This window comes from Malaclemys terrapin, chromosome 9 (genome assembly GCF_027887155.1).
Source record: "Malaclemys terrapin pileata isolate rMalTer1 chromosome 9, rMalTer1.hap1, whole genome shotgun sequence".
In the NCBI taxonomy this organism is placed as follows: domain Eukaryota; kingdom Metazoa; phylum Chordata; order Testudines; family Emydidae; genus Malaclemys; species Malaclemys terrapin.
This window is the reverse complement of record NC_071513.1, coordinates 34,428,817-34,446,376: the sequence shown is the minus strand read 5'-3', so window position 1 is coordinate 34,446,376 and position 17,560 is coordinate 34,428,817. Positions and strand designations below refer to the sequence as shown.

The window sequence follows — 17,560 nt, the reverse complement described above, 5'->3', positions numbered from 1 at the left end:
CTCCCCGCCAGGAATGGCTGGCTGCAGTGCTTTTTACCCTGAATCATTTGAATTTGACTGACAACTACTCTGCAGCAGAATGTCATTTTCGCAGCTACCAGGCCTTGCCCCGCCCCTTTGTTAAATATCGCAAGGCCCCAGACCCTCAGTGGCATGGCCCAGTGCCCCTTATAACGTGGGGACGAGGGCATGCTGCCGTTTCTCTTCCTACAGGTCCGTTGTGGGTCCCGGCGCGTAACGTCCGCCCGTGGCACGGCGATGGCCTGGCACCAGGGACTATCGAACCCCATTCCACAGTTCAACCTACATCTGCAGGATCCCGAGCGTCCTCGCCAGCGCCCCCCGCGGGGGCCCCCGCAGCGCATAACCTGGGGACAGGTTAAAGCCCTTTCATTGCAGGCCGAGCAGCTGCGAGTGCAGCAGCAGCTAGAACCTACCGCAGAAAATTACCTTGTGACATTGTTAGCTTGCCTTAATGCTAATTCACTCCTTATTTTGTGTGTATTGGGGAGTTTCCTGTTGGCCCCTAGCTGCCAAGGCGAACCCCAGATGGAGCAGCGGCTGCAGTTTAACACCTGGGTCCACCTGGCAGAAGTATTAAATCAATCTGATTTCTGCCTGGCCGTTGCCCCGGAAATGCAAGGTCTGTTAAGTACCTGCCTTGTTCCTGTCTGTAAACCACCCAGCAACATCTGGGGTGTGAGACAGTGAAAGAAATGTGCTGTTTTAAGCTTGCTGATAATAGTTTTGTATGCAATAGCAAATTGATATGCTGAAATGCTATGCTTAAGTCATCCGCCAAGACGTTTTTCTTCCTTGGTAGGATTATATTTAGTTATAGCCACCCTTAGAGTGGATGAAGACCCTTTTATAGTATGGGGTCCTAGTTTTGATGTTTGACGTTTTACTTTGCTGCTTTGTTTAATGTATACCCAATCTAGTGGCATTGTGTATGCTACCCTGCGAGAGTGTTTTGTTTAAACACCGCATTTATAAAATAAAACAGGGGGAGATGTAGAGATGCATAGCTCCCGAATCGCCAGTCCACAGGCGCGGCAAACTGCTCCCATGGCTACGAGGCAGGAGTGACCTTCAATCCAGCGTTTGTGTTTGGGAAACTTATTTGGCTGATTTGATTGTACCCTCGCAGCTGGTGTTCACGCGCTCAAGAGATGGGTTCGTTATCTTATGTGCATGTATACTGCCTGGCTCTTCTATGCGCAAGAATGTAACCACTAAGAAGAGTTGTAAACAAAGTAAGGAGAGAAATAAAAACCCCAGGAAAAGTTTTCCTGGGAGGCTTTTTGCAAGAGGCTTGTAAAGCTCTCTAGCTACCACAGACCTGGCGTTCTGTTTCCTTTCCTGCGTCGTCACCACATGTATCCATAGAGGTGACCAGATACTTTGTTTTTTCTGATTGGGAAGTGCATTCAGAGGTCACTCACCAATGCACACACAAGAATTTAGCAGAAATTCTGCACTGGAAACATTTATTTGTTTGTTTCTTTTTGTTCTCTCCCCTAACATTTTTTTTCCTCAGAAAAGGGTGATCAGATACTTAACTATAGCTATTAATAGCTATTAATCACTTTGAAATGTAACAATGTAAGCCAACCAGAGTCACTCTTATTAACGCAAAGTTCTGGTAGCAGCCTGGCCTAATGGGATGACCAACTCATGGGGTGACCAATCAAATAAGGACATCTTAAGCAGTGTATAGGAGATGTGCTAGTGCATTCTGATCAGAAATGTGTGGTTAGCGTAGCCACTGGCTGCCATAGCTATACCCATCTGGCCTGACAGTGCCTCCATTTGCATTGGCTGCCAGCAGAGATGTGCAGCAATACTACACATACCCCTATTACACTTTGTCCCTGGTGGCCCAGTGCTTGGGGTTACTCCAAAGAGAGCCAACATAATTCTGGCATGAACATAGTGGAGTGTATCTGTTTTAATTGGCCTTAAAGTGAGTTGGGGCCTTTGCTTTGCAGGTGATGGCCATCAGTCAAGCAGTAGCAGTGAAATGCACGTGGTATCAGTCTACCAGAGACTTATGACAGTTAATGTGCATTATTCTTCACTCTTTGGTAACTTGTGGAAATAGGCCAGCAACACAACACTCTCATTGTATTAGAAGTGGTTAAACAATAATATTTGCATAATAGCCTATTATGGGACACCTTTTTAGTGATTTGCTGGGGGAAAAGCCATTTGGAGGGGGAAGCATGCACATTTCAGTTCAGTTGATTAATTTAAATTGCAAAGGAATTGAAAAATTGAACAGTTCATTTTAGCCCAAATCAAGGGAACAATTCATATGCAGTAACAAGATTGGCTTGAAAGCCGTGGGGATAGAGAAAAGCGGCTGCATGATACAATGGCATCGCTGCAATTCAGATAGCTGCTAATGATGAATGGGAACATCCAGGAACACTTATTTTGTTTTATTTTCACTTTTAATGTGTCTTTATAATAAATATGCTCTTTGAATAAATACAGCTGGAGAAAGTGAAATATACTGTATGCCACAAAGTGCCTTCCTACCACTGCAGTACAGTAGCTGGAAAATTATGATACAACTACAGTGACATCGTTTTCCCCCCACAGAACGTTTTTGCTCCTAGACAAGCTAAAAGTAAGAATAAGATAAATTGCTTTTATGGTGCCATTGATCTTCTGTTACCTAAAAGGAGTGAATACAGGTGTCAAAGCTGACGAACTGCCGAGCTATCCCAGCCCATGCAGGGCTCAGTGTAAAACTGTGAAAAACAACCTTATCAGCTCTTTCTCCCAACCTCTGGAGAAAAAAAAAACTTTAGAACCACTAGGACTATAAATGCTGTCAGGTAGCCAAACAAAATGAAGCTTGGATGACAGCTGCAAGTGCAAACTTCATGAAAATATAAATTCAGTTTTAAAAAAAATCTTCTCTTAGGCATTGAGTTTACTTGCCAAGTATCATCCTGGAGTCAGATTTTATTACCTAGTTATAAAGTCCTGATGCAGAGGTTTGAAATGGAAGTATTAATATAAAATGAACTATTGCGGCACTAACAGGACCACTAGATCAGTTATACTCTGAGCTAGAATGCCAGTTTGCAATGGAAAGCAGCTGCAGGTAGTCACGGAATAACAGTATTGTGATGTTCTGATATTCCTGCACCCTAATGCATCTGAGCACTGCCTTATTGTGAAATAGCACCAGATATGAACATAAAATTGCAAAGCAACAAGAACATTGCCATGATTTTGTTTCTCTTTGCTATTCCAGTTGATGTAAAATCCCTCTTCTGCCCCCCCCCCCCGAGGTACAGTAAAAATAAAAATATAGGGGGGAGGTTGGTCCACCTGACCCACTCCCCCCAGCACTCAGCTGCTGGTGAGTGTGTGTACCCCTTCTTGGTTGCTGAGAGGGATATTAAAAAATACAATCCCCAGTGCTACTTGTACCGTCTCACATGTCAGGCAATAAAAATGCTCTTTTGACCCCTCATTTTGAAAGCGGCTCATTTTGATTATGTAAAACCTACAACTTTTCTATTTTTTTAATACACATGCAGGGCCAAATCTTTGACCTCCATCCCAGCCCCTTTGGAAAGTGTATAATGAAAAGATGCTGTACTTAGAACAGCTGTGGATTCTTCTTGGATAGGGGAATTGACACATGCTGGCTGCACCTCTCCCTACTGTGGCACAGGGGACTTGACACATGCTGGCTGCACCTCTCCCTACTGTGGCACAGATGGAAACGTGCAGAGCTCTGGCAATCTTCACCTATATCATGGCTGCTAGGCCATAGACTCTGAGGCTGCTCTAACTTGTACTGGACATTAGATTGGCCCCTAAACGAGGAAGAATGCAAAGATAGCTTTGCCCATTTGCCCCACTAGATTCTCAGGTTCTGTACTAAGTAGCAGCTCAGTTGGACCCAAGAATATGGCTCTAATTTTGTATTTATACTAATTCTGATAATGTCGAGACTATTTTCTTTACTAACTTAAAACATACAAAGCTCTTTATCAAAAAATCATTGACTTTTTTGCCTGTAAGCTTATTAAGAAAATTGACACAAAATAAAAACAAATTAAATAATGTGATTATAAAACAGTTTTGTCTTAAACAACTGAATTGAAACTTAAACTAAATTAAGCCAGGTTTCAATCTAAAATGATGAAATATAGTACCTTTTTGGCTCCTACTAGTCAGCTAGCAGTAGAGTGGAGCTGCTCCCTCATCTGCTGCTGAACAGCAGTTATAGATTAGGTCTGACAGTGTGAAAATAAATAGGAGATTCTAGCCGAAGCAAGCATTTATCAACAGGTTGTACTATATGCAATGTAAGTCTGCTACAATTTAATAAAATAACAGAAATGATAACACTGTCTTCAACATGTCAAAATACAGATGTATGTAGTATTCCAGCATTACTATGGTTAACTTGGTAAATGACAAGAGATTTCTAGTTTCAAGTTTAGTGTCACAAAGTCAGCGGTGTGTAAGAAAAGCTGCTCAGATACAGAACTGGAGGGCCTCCACAGGTTGCACAGGGTTGTTTTATACTGAGAATCAGTGTGACTATTCACAATGATTTAGGGTTAGGAGAGTAGAGTGATTGAGGGACCTCCAGGACTGATCCATTATTTGATGTAAAATGGTGGGAAGATTGCTATGGTAATGTTTCTCCCTACACACTATCTCCTATTCTTTTCATAACCCTAAATCCTTTATTCATAACAGTCTAACAACAAATCTATGACTGTGTGTGGAAGAAGAGAGATTTAAAACAATGTATGGAATGCCTTTGCCTGACTCATTCAGTGTAACTTAAGCCTTTAGGCTATAATATGCTTCTTGCTTCTGCAAACTTTTTCCTTTCTTGTGCTCTGGAAGCTGCTACTTCTCTCCAAGAATAGACTAGACTAATGAAATTTCCACATTAGTCAGTTAACCAACACCACATGCTCCAAGCATCACCCTTCAATCAAACATCCCACACATTTCATTACATCACATCACCTCCATCTCTACATTGTCTATTTAGACTAAAAAATGGCAGTAGATATCTTTTCTTTAGGCTGGTGGCAAAGCATTTATCACACTCAGAGTTGTATTATATACTTAATAGGCATGAGGATCTTAATACAATGAGATGTGGGATTCACAACACTGCCTTTCTGGTACAAAATGATCCCATCTGCTTTTTCCACTGGAATCACAACAGAAGCATAACAACATTGTATCATTCCCTTCACATCTGAGGTGTCCAAAGCCCATTATTCCTGGTATTAAACAACTGCAGCCTTAAGACCTAATGCTATGAGGAACTGAGCTCCAGAGCAGTCTCAATGATTCCTACAATCAGACCTTTGTTACAACATGATGTCTAAAAATTAAGCAAGATGACTGGAAACAGGTGGCTGACACACCTGAGCCCCATATCCAGTACTTCTATAGAATGAAATGCTACAGTTAGTGCAGAAAGGGCACTGAGTACATTTTTGTCAGACAGGAATGGCTTCTCCTTGATCTAGTCCAGAGATGATCACAGAACAGATTAAAAAGCCTGAAAGCTCTATTCAGCCAATGTTCAGCAGCCTGCTATATAAAAATGCAACTGCGCTCTCCTCCTGTCACCTTTAATTACATCTTTCCCACCCCACAGAAGCTGCTGTGGATAGGGCTAATTGAATTTATCTCAATTAGCAAATGGATATGCGAGTGAGTGTTTGGGATTAGTATGAAACAGCTGCCAACTAATAGGTACAGCATGTACACCTGTTGACTACACTCACAGCTTTCCTTGATGACTCATCCTTCTAGATGGGTGGAAGAGGGGGGAGGCAGACTCTAAACAGCTCTGTCTCTTTGCTGTGTAGTGTGGGCAGGTCACAGACAGACAGCTTTGGTAGATTCTGCATCACTGGCACTAGTATGTAGCTCTGCTGTCCTGTAGCAGCATGAAGAGACTGCTCAGGAGATCAGCAGAGAACTACTAGGGCATCGACCACTATGTGGAAATGTGCCTACTCCAGGGCATGTGCAGCAGCCATTCGTACTAAACCAACTGATGAGCTGCAGCAGTGGTAGCAGATCAGCAACTCAGCCTCAAGCTATTCTGCTCTCTCTGCAATGTATGTTTACTTGGGCATTCCAGATGGGGACAGTAGCGTTTTGTCAATTGTCTACTCCTTCTTGTCCCCCTCTCACCAAATGACTGGTTATACTGATTGAAAGTAATAATAATGTGATTTGCTAAGATTACTGCTTTTTCAACTATTGCTCAGAATGGGCACCCATATATCTTCTTGGGATTTGATGTATGGGATTGGAAGGAATGGAGCTGGTAGTATCTCTTAGTATATTCTTTGATCAAATGACAGAAATTAGGTTCTTGTTGTTGTTTTTTTTAATTCCTACCTTACAGGTAGGAACAATGGGCTCTTCTGTTCAGCCACGCTAATGTAGCAATTACTTCCCACTCATGTGATAGTTAATTATTCTTCCCTTCATTGGGGCAGATTTTATAGAAGTGTGTTAATCATTTCACAATGTTTCATTTTAAACAGATAATGAGACATCACCCAAAGTAATGAGTCTTAAGTACAATTTCAGTTGCATCATAGTGTTAAAGAAAGATAACACACTACAGAGGGCAGGCAATATATATTAAAAACCATGGTGATTAATTACAAGTTGCACCATTTTAAGTAAATAAAGGATAATAAAAGGTCTCCAGAATTTGTTCAACGTTTGACATACTTTGAGAAAGATCTGACCTTCCTCTCTCTTCAGTGGTGAACATCTTGTCTATGCTCTGGTTACCTATTGTATCTCTTCCCAACACTAACACCTCTCCAAGGCCTTCTTTCCTTCACTCCATGCAGCTAGAAAAATTGTCTTCTGAGAGCCACTCAATCCCGAGTCTTAATCACACTGCCATCTTCTCTCCCCTTGTAGATGCTAGCTATTGCTAAAGCGACATTAGCAATATATATTTATACAAAGAGTAAGAAGACTTAAGGTGATGACATCTGGGTCAAAATAGAGAGAAACAGGGTTTCTTCTGCAATAGGGTGAAAACTAATTCTTCTAGGGAAGACTCATGGATATGCAAATCAAAAACACTCACCCTGATCAATGTGGAGTGTCTAAAGAAGTGGAGATCAAGAGGGATTTAGAATTGCTGGACATGGAGAAATGAAACCCGGGGAAGCTACAGAAGTGATTAAGAGACATTAATCCTGGTATAAGGGACATACACTGTGACTTTTCCTCCAGCCATCTGATCAAACACTTTTTTTGGACTGTGGAGGTGATCTCACCTTTTATGATAATGAATTTTAACACTGAAGACTTGATAAGCAGATTGGGTTAGGGGGAGGAGTGTCTCTCTGGTCACAGCAGTGTGGAGATCCACAGGGAATTGCTTTCTAGAGACTTCAGTTTTTCCTTTTATCTGCATCACTGAGGCAGAGAGAGGCTAAGTAGTTTCTTAGTTTAATCTTATTCTCTGTTTCTAATGCATCTTGTTTTTAAGGAAGTGACAGTTGTGTGGGTGTTGCATTTGTTGAAAGAAAGTGAAGTCTTGCCATCTCTAAGGAAAGGTAGATAAGAGGATTGTGGGAGAGGAGGGAAGATGGCAGAAACTTAAACTGCCCTTTCATTGCCTCAATAAAAAGAGCCTGGACAAAGGTGTTCCATCACAAGGAGGAGTATGGCAAAGGTCTACAGCTGATGCACTCAAGGAGAGAAAGCCGAACAACCCAAGGAGGCGGCATGAGTTGGAGGGGATGTGGGTGACATACCGATTCTAAGAAATAAGGCCTACCTTGATCTCTTATCAGTTGTGTGAAATATAGATAGAAGTATGGTTCCAGATCCTGGATCGACAACTTGAACCTCCACTGAGCGAGCTGAGGACACAAAGATTATTGAGGAAAAAGAACTTTTGATGGGGAGGCTGTGCCATGTAGGGCTGGGTGCTCCTTTACAGCACCTAGATAACTGGGGAGTGAATATAATGTGTTGTGTAATTCGGGGCAACAGCCAGTACTACAAAAGTCGAGGGATGAATCAGCACAGCACAATGTGCAGTAGGGATTAGAAGCCAATGCTGAATGATGTGAAAGAGATAAAACATTGTGTGATATAATCATCTCAGCAATTTTCAGATGAGTACACTGCACTGTTCATCTTATTGGGAAGTAGAATATAAGTTGAAGAGCATATAATTGAAAAGTGCTTACAACAATGGAATGAATAGTTGGACACAATAGCAGATGACTTTTTTTTTTTACCTATTATAAATTTTTAACAATATTAACCTGAACTGACACCCTGCAACAGTACTGGGCAATGACCTATTGTAAATAACAGAGCACAATTCCAGTAAAGGAAAAATCCACTTGATATGATTTGGAGACAGGAAAATAATGATTATTATGGACTATTAAGGGGAATTCAGCCCCTCCAGTGCAACGTGAAGGGGAAATCAAAATGCTATGATTTACAAACAGAAGGAAAGCAAAAAAGCAATACAGCGTAATTTGAAGGTGAACTTGGTATGACGATGATTTTTCTTTGATCGCAGTAGGTAGTCTTGTGGTTTCTGAAGTGAAGATCAGAAATGTATAATATGCAATAAAACTCAACAGAGCCAGTGTATCCCAGCAGAATAGGACATAAGGATTTTAACAGGGACAGTGACAACCCTAGATGGTTGGAAAGGATAAATATTTTACCCTACTGGGGCTCAATTATTTCCCTCAGCTCCAACCGGAGTGATTTTTGCCTTGTCAGGGCAGAAATTGGGCCTTTGTACAAGTAATTTTCACTTTGGGATAAATTAATCATAAATTGATCAATCAGTTAATCATTAAATGAACTTTGATTCCTATTGCCCACTCAATATATAGCATATGACACACAAGAAGAATGTGGAACGATCTCTATGCAACTTTAATTCGGCCCACGTGTGCATACGTACTGTGATATATTCTTTAATTACAATACCCACATAATGTATACACAGAAGGGGTCTGAATTAAGATTGTATAAGCAACCTTGAATCTGGCATTTCCTAATTTTGAGTGCTTGACTTAGCAACCGTAATGCTCTTCTCGTATAGGTTTGTGTATAATTTCCTAGGTTTCTAAATAGCCAAATGAAAAAAACGAATTCCATGATGTGGTATGATATTGGCACCCACATGGATCATCTATGAAACCTTTAGATGTCCCACGTGGACCTCTGTCACTAGAGCCAATGGAGTAACTGATAACAGTAGTAATTTGTCATCCTCTGCGGACCAGCACTAGCTCTATTTTCCACTCAGTTTTTAATGATATTTTCTGACAGAAGATGAATGGTAGGAGTCAGGAATCTTGGGGTCCATTTCAGGCTCTGGAGGGGAGGAGTCAGCTCTGGTGAGCACAGCATTCTGCCCTGTCCCTTCTAACTTGCCCATATTCCTCTCCCAGTCCTGTCTCTTCCCCACCCTGACTACTCATCCCAGGCTCCTTTTTCAACAAGTCCTAATCCTACTTCTCCAGAATCCCTCCCAATCCCAGTTTTCCCCTCCCAACTTCTTTACCCTAATCTCCTTCCCCAGCCAGTCCCAGTCTCTGCCCATGTCTCCCAATCCACTTGATCAGCCAGTCCTAATTTCCCTCCCCTCCTGCCCCCGCCATCAGCCTCCAGTCCTCAGGTTCCTTGTCCTTATGTAAGGAGCATCGTCATATTATGGGAAACTGGTCAGCCTTTAAGTTGACAGGCTCACACCCACTACACCAAGCCTTCAAAGGCTTTGGAATCTATGTTGCTTATATGATCTATGTAATAATTGGGGAAGCAGCAATCTTGGTTGTTACTCAGGCATACAAGATGGTGTCATCATGTTGCAGAAGCAGTGCTGAAATGGAAGATTACTCCTTCTTGATGCTGTATTGTGGCTTCTGTTGTTCATCTCATCTCTTTCCAGCAAGCAAACAAGTCAGTATTTCAAATCAGAGAGATTTTACACATTTATTTTCCCAGTCTTACTGAAGGTAGAAGATGCACCTTTTTCAGGGGCTTGGCTGAATATCTAAATATCAGCTGCTCTCACCCTTTCACTGACTCAACACCTTTATGGGATGGTCTTGGTAGCATTTTCTGCTAATGAGTAAGGAATGTGATAACACATACACAGCAGGGTGATAACTGCCTCTTTCCTTGTGGTTGGAAATTCTCAGAGTGTCATTAATGTAGACAGTTTTAACTCTCATTTATTCAGTTCAATTTTTGGAAACATCCCTTTCGACCCATCAGTATGAATTTCTGTTTGTTTCAAATGATTCCAAACACGTCTACTTTCTATATAAAAGACTTTCAGCTTTAAAATAGTCTTTCAAAACTTATGTGATTCTTATAGAGAGTCTTTCACTTAAATAATTATCAAAAAAGGCATGTTCTGTTCTTAACAATTCTTGAAGAGGTGGTTTTTGGTCTTTAATGAGTTTATCAAGAAAGTTGTCTAAGCATTGCCAGATCCCTAATTAATTGCCCAATTAATATAAACATTTGGTACTCAAATAGCTTCTTATACCAATAACCAGCTATAGCAAGATCATTTGATTCCATATCGGTCCATAAACCTTCTCACTATTCACACAGCAGTGGCATCAAGAAGCTATTGCATTAATCACTTACACTGAGATACAAAAGGTTTTCAATAAACATCACAAAAGACATTTGTACCATCTTAAGCGTTCAGTAAATATGCAAAGATTTTCATCTTTAAGTGAAAACGTGGCAGAAATAACCAAAACTCTTCCCAACTAGCTATGTTTTCCTTAGAATTAAATGAATGAAGACTTTAGAGTTCTGTTAATATAAATCACATCAATAAGAATATTTCTAGAATGTTTTTGTGTGGGTTTAAACTAAGTATTTTCCTCTATTGAAGAAAGGAGGGGGAGGGAAGGAGAAATAAGAGGTTCTTGGCCTAGTTTTGATAAACCAGGTGCTGCCTACACACCACCTTTCTTTGTAATCCTAGATGAAGAATATCTTTATATCCTGTAGGAAGAAGGGAGGTGTCTTATTGTTTGAGAAGGTGCTCCCATTGGTTGTCCATCTTTTAACCAAACAGGTTCCAAGATTACAATTTTCAATAGCTTCTGTCAAGACTGCTTCCCCACTTTGAACTTTAGGGTACAAATGTGGGGGCCTGCATGAAGACTTCTAAGCTTAACTACCAGCTTAGTTCTGGTCCGCTGCCACCATTCTCAAAAACTAATTTCCTTCCCTGGGTATTCACCAATTTGGATCTGGTGAATACAGATCCAAACCCCTTGGATCTTAAAACAAGGAGAAATTAACCATTCCCCTCCTTCCTCCCACCAACTCCTGGTGAATACAGATCCAACCCCCTTGGATCTAAAAACAAGGACAAATCAATTAGGTTCTTAAAAAGAAGGTTTTTAATTAAAGAAAAAGGTAAAAATCATCTCTGTAAAATCAATATGGAAAATAACTTTACAGGGTAATCAAACTTAAAGAACTCGGAGGATCTCCCTCTAGCCTCAGGTTCAAAGCATAGCAAACAAAGATAAACACTTTAGTAAAAGGTACATTTACAACTTGAGAAAACAAATTAAAACTAAGACGCCTTGCCTGGCTATTTACTTACAAGTTTGAAATAGGAGAGACTTGTTTAGAAAGATGTGGAGAACCTGGATTGATGTCTGGTCCCTCTCAGTCCCAAGAGCGAACAAACTCCCAAACAAAGAGCACAAACAAAAACCTTCCCCCCCCCAAAATTTGAAAGTATCTTGTCCCCTTATTGGTCCTTTGGGTCAGATGTCAGCCAGGTTACCTGAGCTTCTTAACCCTTTACAGATAAAATGATTTTGGAGTCTCTGGCCAGGAGGGATTTTATAGTACTGTACACAGGAGAGCTGTTACCCTTCCCTTTATAGTTATGACAGCTTCATACACAATTCACAATTAAAACTTCATAAGAAAATAAGAATGGCCCTACTGGGGCAGACCAAGGATCCATCTAGCCCACTATCCTGTCTTCTGACAGTGGCCAGTACCAGGTGCCCCAGAGGGAATGTACAGAACAGGTAATCATCAAGTGATCAATCCCTTGTCACTCATTACCAGATTCTGGCAAACAGAGGCTAGGGACACCATTCCTGCCCATCCTGGCTAATAGCCATTGATGGACCTATCCTCTATGAATTTATCTAGTTCTTTTTTGAACCCTGTTATGGTCTTGGCCTTCACAACATCCTCTGGCAAGGAGTTACACAAGTTGACTTTGTATTGTGTGAAGAAATACTTCCTTTTATTTGTTTTAACCCTGCTGCCTATTAAGTTCATTTGGTGACCACTAGTTCTTGTGTTATGAGAAGCAGTAAACAACACTTCCTTATCTACTTTCTCTACACTAGTCATGATTTTTAGCCGTCTCTTTTCCAAGCTGAAAAGTCCCAGTCTTATTAATCTCTCCTCATGTTCCATACCCCTAATAATTTTTGTTGCCCTTTTCTGAAAATTTTCCAATTCCAATATCTTTTTTGAAATGGGGCGACCATATCTGCACACAGTATTCAAGATGTGAGCATACCATGGATTTATATAGAGGCAACATGATATTTTCTGTCCTATTATCTATCCCTTTCTTAATTATTCCCAGCATTCTGATTGCTTTTTTGACTGCCGCTGGACATTGACTGGATGTTTGCAGAGAACTATCCACGAGGACTCCAAGATCTCTTTCTTGAGTGGTAACAGCTAATTTAGACCCCATAATTTTTTATGTATAGCTGGGATTCTACCAAACACACTCTACAAAAGCAGAAATCACAGTAATATTCCAATATCTCCTTTTAACATTATCTAAAATAAACTCTATAGACTATTACAACAAAATTGGAAAGCAGTTTTATAACTTTCTGAGTCTGCAACTGGACATACAGGTGATAAGCACAGATTTATGGGCATGGAGGAGGTATGCTCCTTGAAGATTTTCCTCCCTCTCACTTAGTGGAAGAAAACCGAGACTTTCTAGAAATTTCTTTAGTCTGAAAACCCTTATTTAATAAAACAAGCAAATAAAACATAAGCTGCTATTCTCCAACTATCATGTATATGAAAATAACTATATACTTTCTATAATTCAGTTAAGGCAAGAGAAGATTTCTAATGGCCTAAATTATAATGTATTAATAACCATGTTTGCATCGATATTGAGCTTTATCCCTAGGGTGACCAGATGTCCCATTTTGAAAGGGACAGGCCCGTTTTGGGGGATTTTTTCTTATATAGGAGCCTATAACCCGCTACCCTCGTCCCGTTTTTTCATTTTATCTGGTCACCCTATTTATTCCCAACAGAGGTGGATAGGAGGGGAAGGATGTCGGGCTGATGGCAGAAGTAGGCAGAGCATGGTAGCAATGAGAGCCATGTTAACTCAGCTACTGTTCCTCACCTCAGTCTGTAGAAGGACTTACTTGTTCTTGTGGCTAAGAGGATTAATGACATGGGGCAAGAGTGCTGTCTTCCAGATGCAATACTGTCCCCCACTAATTGGAAACAGACATGTTTTTAAGTTTGAAATGCAGATGTGGAGTAGCCACTTTCCAATATGATTTGAATATGAATTGTGAGGTACACTTCCAGAGTCATTAGATGTATTCCTTCCATTAACCATAATGAGAATCGCATGACTCATTCCTCCCACCAGGCAAAAAATGTACCCCTGCAGTTCTGTATTATGGATCTTGACTTGAATGAGGCTTTGTATAATAAGATTTAAATTGTAATGAATCATTATGTCAAACTTTTTGCTGGTATTTTGCATACTAAGAATACTGCATGGTACACAGTATGCTAACTACACAAGATCTTAGCAAATGTGATAAGATGTCAATGGGTAGTTATGCAAAGACCATTATGAAAAATCCTGACAAAATGTTGACATGGTGATAGCTCCAAAAAAAGCAGACATCACATTTCTGGAGCCTGCATTTTGCTAGCCCTGTCCACCCCAGGGTGAAGTTCCTTTAGCCATCATCTTTTAGATGTGATCCTTACTTGCATTACTGGGACAAAAAATACTTTGTTTCACATACCTAAGGGTGCCTCTGTCAAGGTTGTTGGGGTTTTTTTGGGAGGGGGTTTTGATTTTTTTTTTAAACTCAGTTGTTTCTAATAATCCTTTTATCAGCTTGCAACTGAAACTAGTTTAATTAACGATCGTCTATTCCTTGCTCTTCTCTGTTCTGTTGTTGAGAGCTACTCATCAGTGCTGAGATGTCAATGATTTTATTTTCCTTTTTAAAATAATCACAGTATTGAAGAGTTTATTTTAGAAAGAACAACATAGAATCATATAGGCTATTTGAACAGATGAAAGAAAAATAGAAGTGGTGACTGGCCCAGAATTATGCACCTTTTTTAAATTGAATCAGAAATTATTTCTGGACTTAGAAACACCATCAGATCTTGCTAAATGATTCTTTTCACCTCTCAAGTGTGGGCAACATTAGAGCATCAAAGATACACAGGAAATATAATTGGAGACCAATTTGAAGCATGTTTCTTTTTCAAAATCTAGAATAAAGATAAAGAAACAGAACCAAGTTTTACAGAACCAAAAAGTCTGGATAAACACCTGTGCTTTTTAATGATTACCCAACTGAATCTGAACTGTGAGATACATCTATGTTGATGACAAATCTGACCATCCCTAGTCCTTTCTCAAGAACCACGACTCCTACGTGAGTTGTTTAAGTAAGGGATGAATGAGAATTGCAAGAGTGGTAGTTTAGTTATGTACTAATTTGGATTGAGACTCCTCTCTCTAATACCCAAATGGTTCTTCTATTCATATAAAACCAGCCACCAGGACTTTCCTGCATTTACTTTTAAATGCAAATTAATGTATTCATTTGTTAGGAGTTGCACTGGTTGCCTAGTAGAACAGATTAAACACACTAATTCGGTATTGTGTATTAGAAAAATACTCATTTAACAGTGCCCGAAAGGCCTTCATCAGCTGTATTTATGTGTGTGTCTGTGTGTGTAATTTGGCAGGCATCAATAATAGATGAATTCCTAGTTACAGTTGGTCATTTAACATGTTCAGTTATTTTGGACCAAATTTTCATATGACCATCCGTGTCTGTGCACTGACCCAGCTACATAATTTCTTGATGTACTCTGCAGAACACCACAGTGAGATTGTATCCCAGCTGAGCACAACCTGAAGTTGCACCATCTTTTGCTCACACCTTTTTGAAAATTTAGACCAATTATGTCTAAGTGGGTAAGTACACTTAAAATCTCTGGTAAAGAATATATTTCAAAGAGTAGGAAAGTAGCAGGATAAGAGTACTCAGGGGTAATCATTTTGAATGTAAGACTTGTAAAGTTCTAACCTTCACTAAGAGGTTTGGTTTTCTTTGTTAGTTTTAACCTACCATCAAATCACTCCTGCTGTACTCCCTTTCGAGCTAGTTGTCACCAGTGGGTGTCCCTTATGTTTGCAGATGCCTGAAATGATTTAACGTATTCTTACAGATTAACAACGTTTAGGATGACCAGATGTCCCAATTTTATAGGGACAGTCCTGATTTTTGGGTCTTTTTCTTATATAGGATCCTATTACCCCCCACCCCCGTCCCGATTTTTCACACTTGCTGTCTGGTCACCTTGACAACGTTGTAAAGCAGAGACTTGGTTTTGCACTCTTTTGTGATGACAAATCTAAGATCTTAGTGTGTCTCTGAGACTAAAAGAACAAACACTCCACTAGTGCCCACTGCTTTTAAAGGTCAAACCTGGGAAATCTACACTTATTGAATAAACAGTCTCTGAGCTCAAGGCTGCTATTGACCAATAAGAGTACATGGATTTGCAGATGGCTTTAGAATTATCTGTTTGACTACACAGGTGATGCAAATCTTCCTACATTGATTGGCTAGTATAAATCACTCTGCTCTGATTAGTTCCTGTCATCAGTACTTCCTTGTGAAAATGTTCAGAACAAATATAGCTATGTTAGCTTTTGATTCCCTCCATACTCCTACCCTACCATAAATAAATTCTTTAAAAAAAAATATATATATATATATATATATTTGTCAGATGGGGGAAAGAGACTGTCAGGAAAGACAAACAAAAAGAAAATGGAAGCATAGATCTTGACTTTAGGAAGGTTTTTGATACTGTCTCGCATGACCTTCTCATAAACAAACTAGGGAAATACAATCTAGAACTATGGTAATGTGGGTGCATAAGAGCCTGGAAAACCATTCCTAGAGAGTAGTTATCAGTGGTGCACAGTCAAGCTGGAAAGGATTGGTCCCGGGTCTGGTTCTATTGCATATCTTCATCAATGATTTAGATAATGGCATAGATCAGTGTCTCCCAAACTTGGGAAGCTGCTTGTGTAGGGAAAGCCCCTGGTGGGCCGGGCCGGTTTGTTTACCTTCCACATCTGCAGGTCCGGCCGATCGCATCTCCCACTGGCCGCGGTTTGCTGATCCAGGCCAATGGGAGCTGCTGGAAGCGGCGGCCAGCACGTCCCTCAGCCTGTGCCGCTTCCAGCAGCTCCCATTGGCCTGGATCAGCAAACCACGGCCAGTGGGAGCCGCAATTGGCCAGATCTGCAGACGCAGCAGGTATACAAACTGGCCCGGCCCACCAGGGGCTTTCCCTACACAAGTGGCATCCCAAGTTTGGGAAACACTGGCATAGATATTATACTTCTAAAGTTTGTAGATAATAACAAGTTGGGAGGGGTTGCAAATGCTTTGGGGGATAGGATTAAACTTCAAAATGATCTAGACAAGCTAGAGAAATGGTCTGAAGTAAATAGGATGAAATTCAATAAGGACCAATGCAAAGTACTCCATTTAGGAAGGAAAAATCAACTGCACACAAACAAAATGGGAAATGACTGCCTAGGGAGGAGTACTGCAAAATAGGGTCTGGGGGTCATAGTGGATCACAAACTAAATATGAGACAACAGTGTAACACTGTTGCAAACAAAGCAAACATCATTCTGGAATGTATTAGCGGGAGTGTTGTAAGCAAGACAAGAGAAGTAATTCTTCTGCTCTACTTCATGCTGATAAGTCTTCAGCTGGAATATTATGCCCAGTTCTGGGCTCCACATTTCAGGAAAAATGTGAACAAATTGGAGAAAGTCCAGAGAAAAGCAACAAAAAGAATTAAAGGTCTAGAGAACATGACCTACGAGGGAAGTTTGAAAAAAATGGGTTTGTTTATTCTGGAGGGAAGAATGATAGGGGACATAATAACAATTTTCAAGTACATACAAGGAGGAGGAGGAAAATTTGTTCTCTTTAACCTCTGAGAATAGGACAAAAAGCAATGGTCTTAAGTTGCAGCAAGAGAGATTTATTTTGGACATTAGGAAAAACTTCCCAACTACCATGGTAGTTAAGTACTGGAACAAATTTCCTAGGAAGGTTGTGCAATCTCAGTCATTAGGGGTTTTTAAGAACAGGTAATGGCATGGTCTAGTTATTATATCATCCT

At 40.4% G+C, this 17,560-nt stretch overlaps 1 long non-coding RNA gene across 1 annotated transcript in view; it reads left to right on the top strand.

Annotated features, from left to right (window-relative positions):
• The window catches only part of LOC128842999 (uncharacterized), a 77,064-nt gene extending 61,791 nt beyond the window's left edge, over positions 1-15,273 (top strand). The window contains exon 3 of the long non-coding RNA XR_008446159.1: positions 15,220-15,273. This is a non-coding gene — a long non-coding RNA (uncharacterized LOC128842999). The remainder of the gene's footprint in view (positions 1-15,219) is intronic.
• The last annotated feature ends 2,287 nt before the right edge of the window (positions 15,274-17,560 follow it).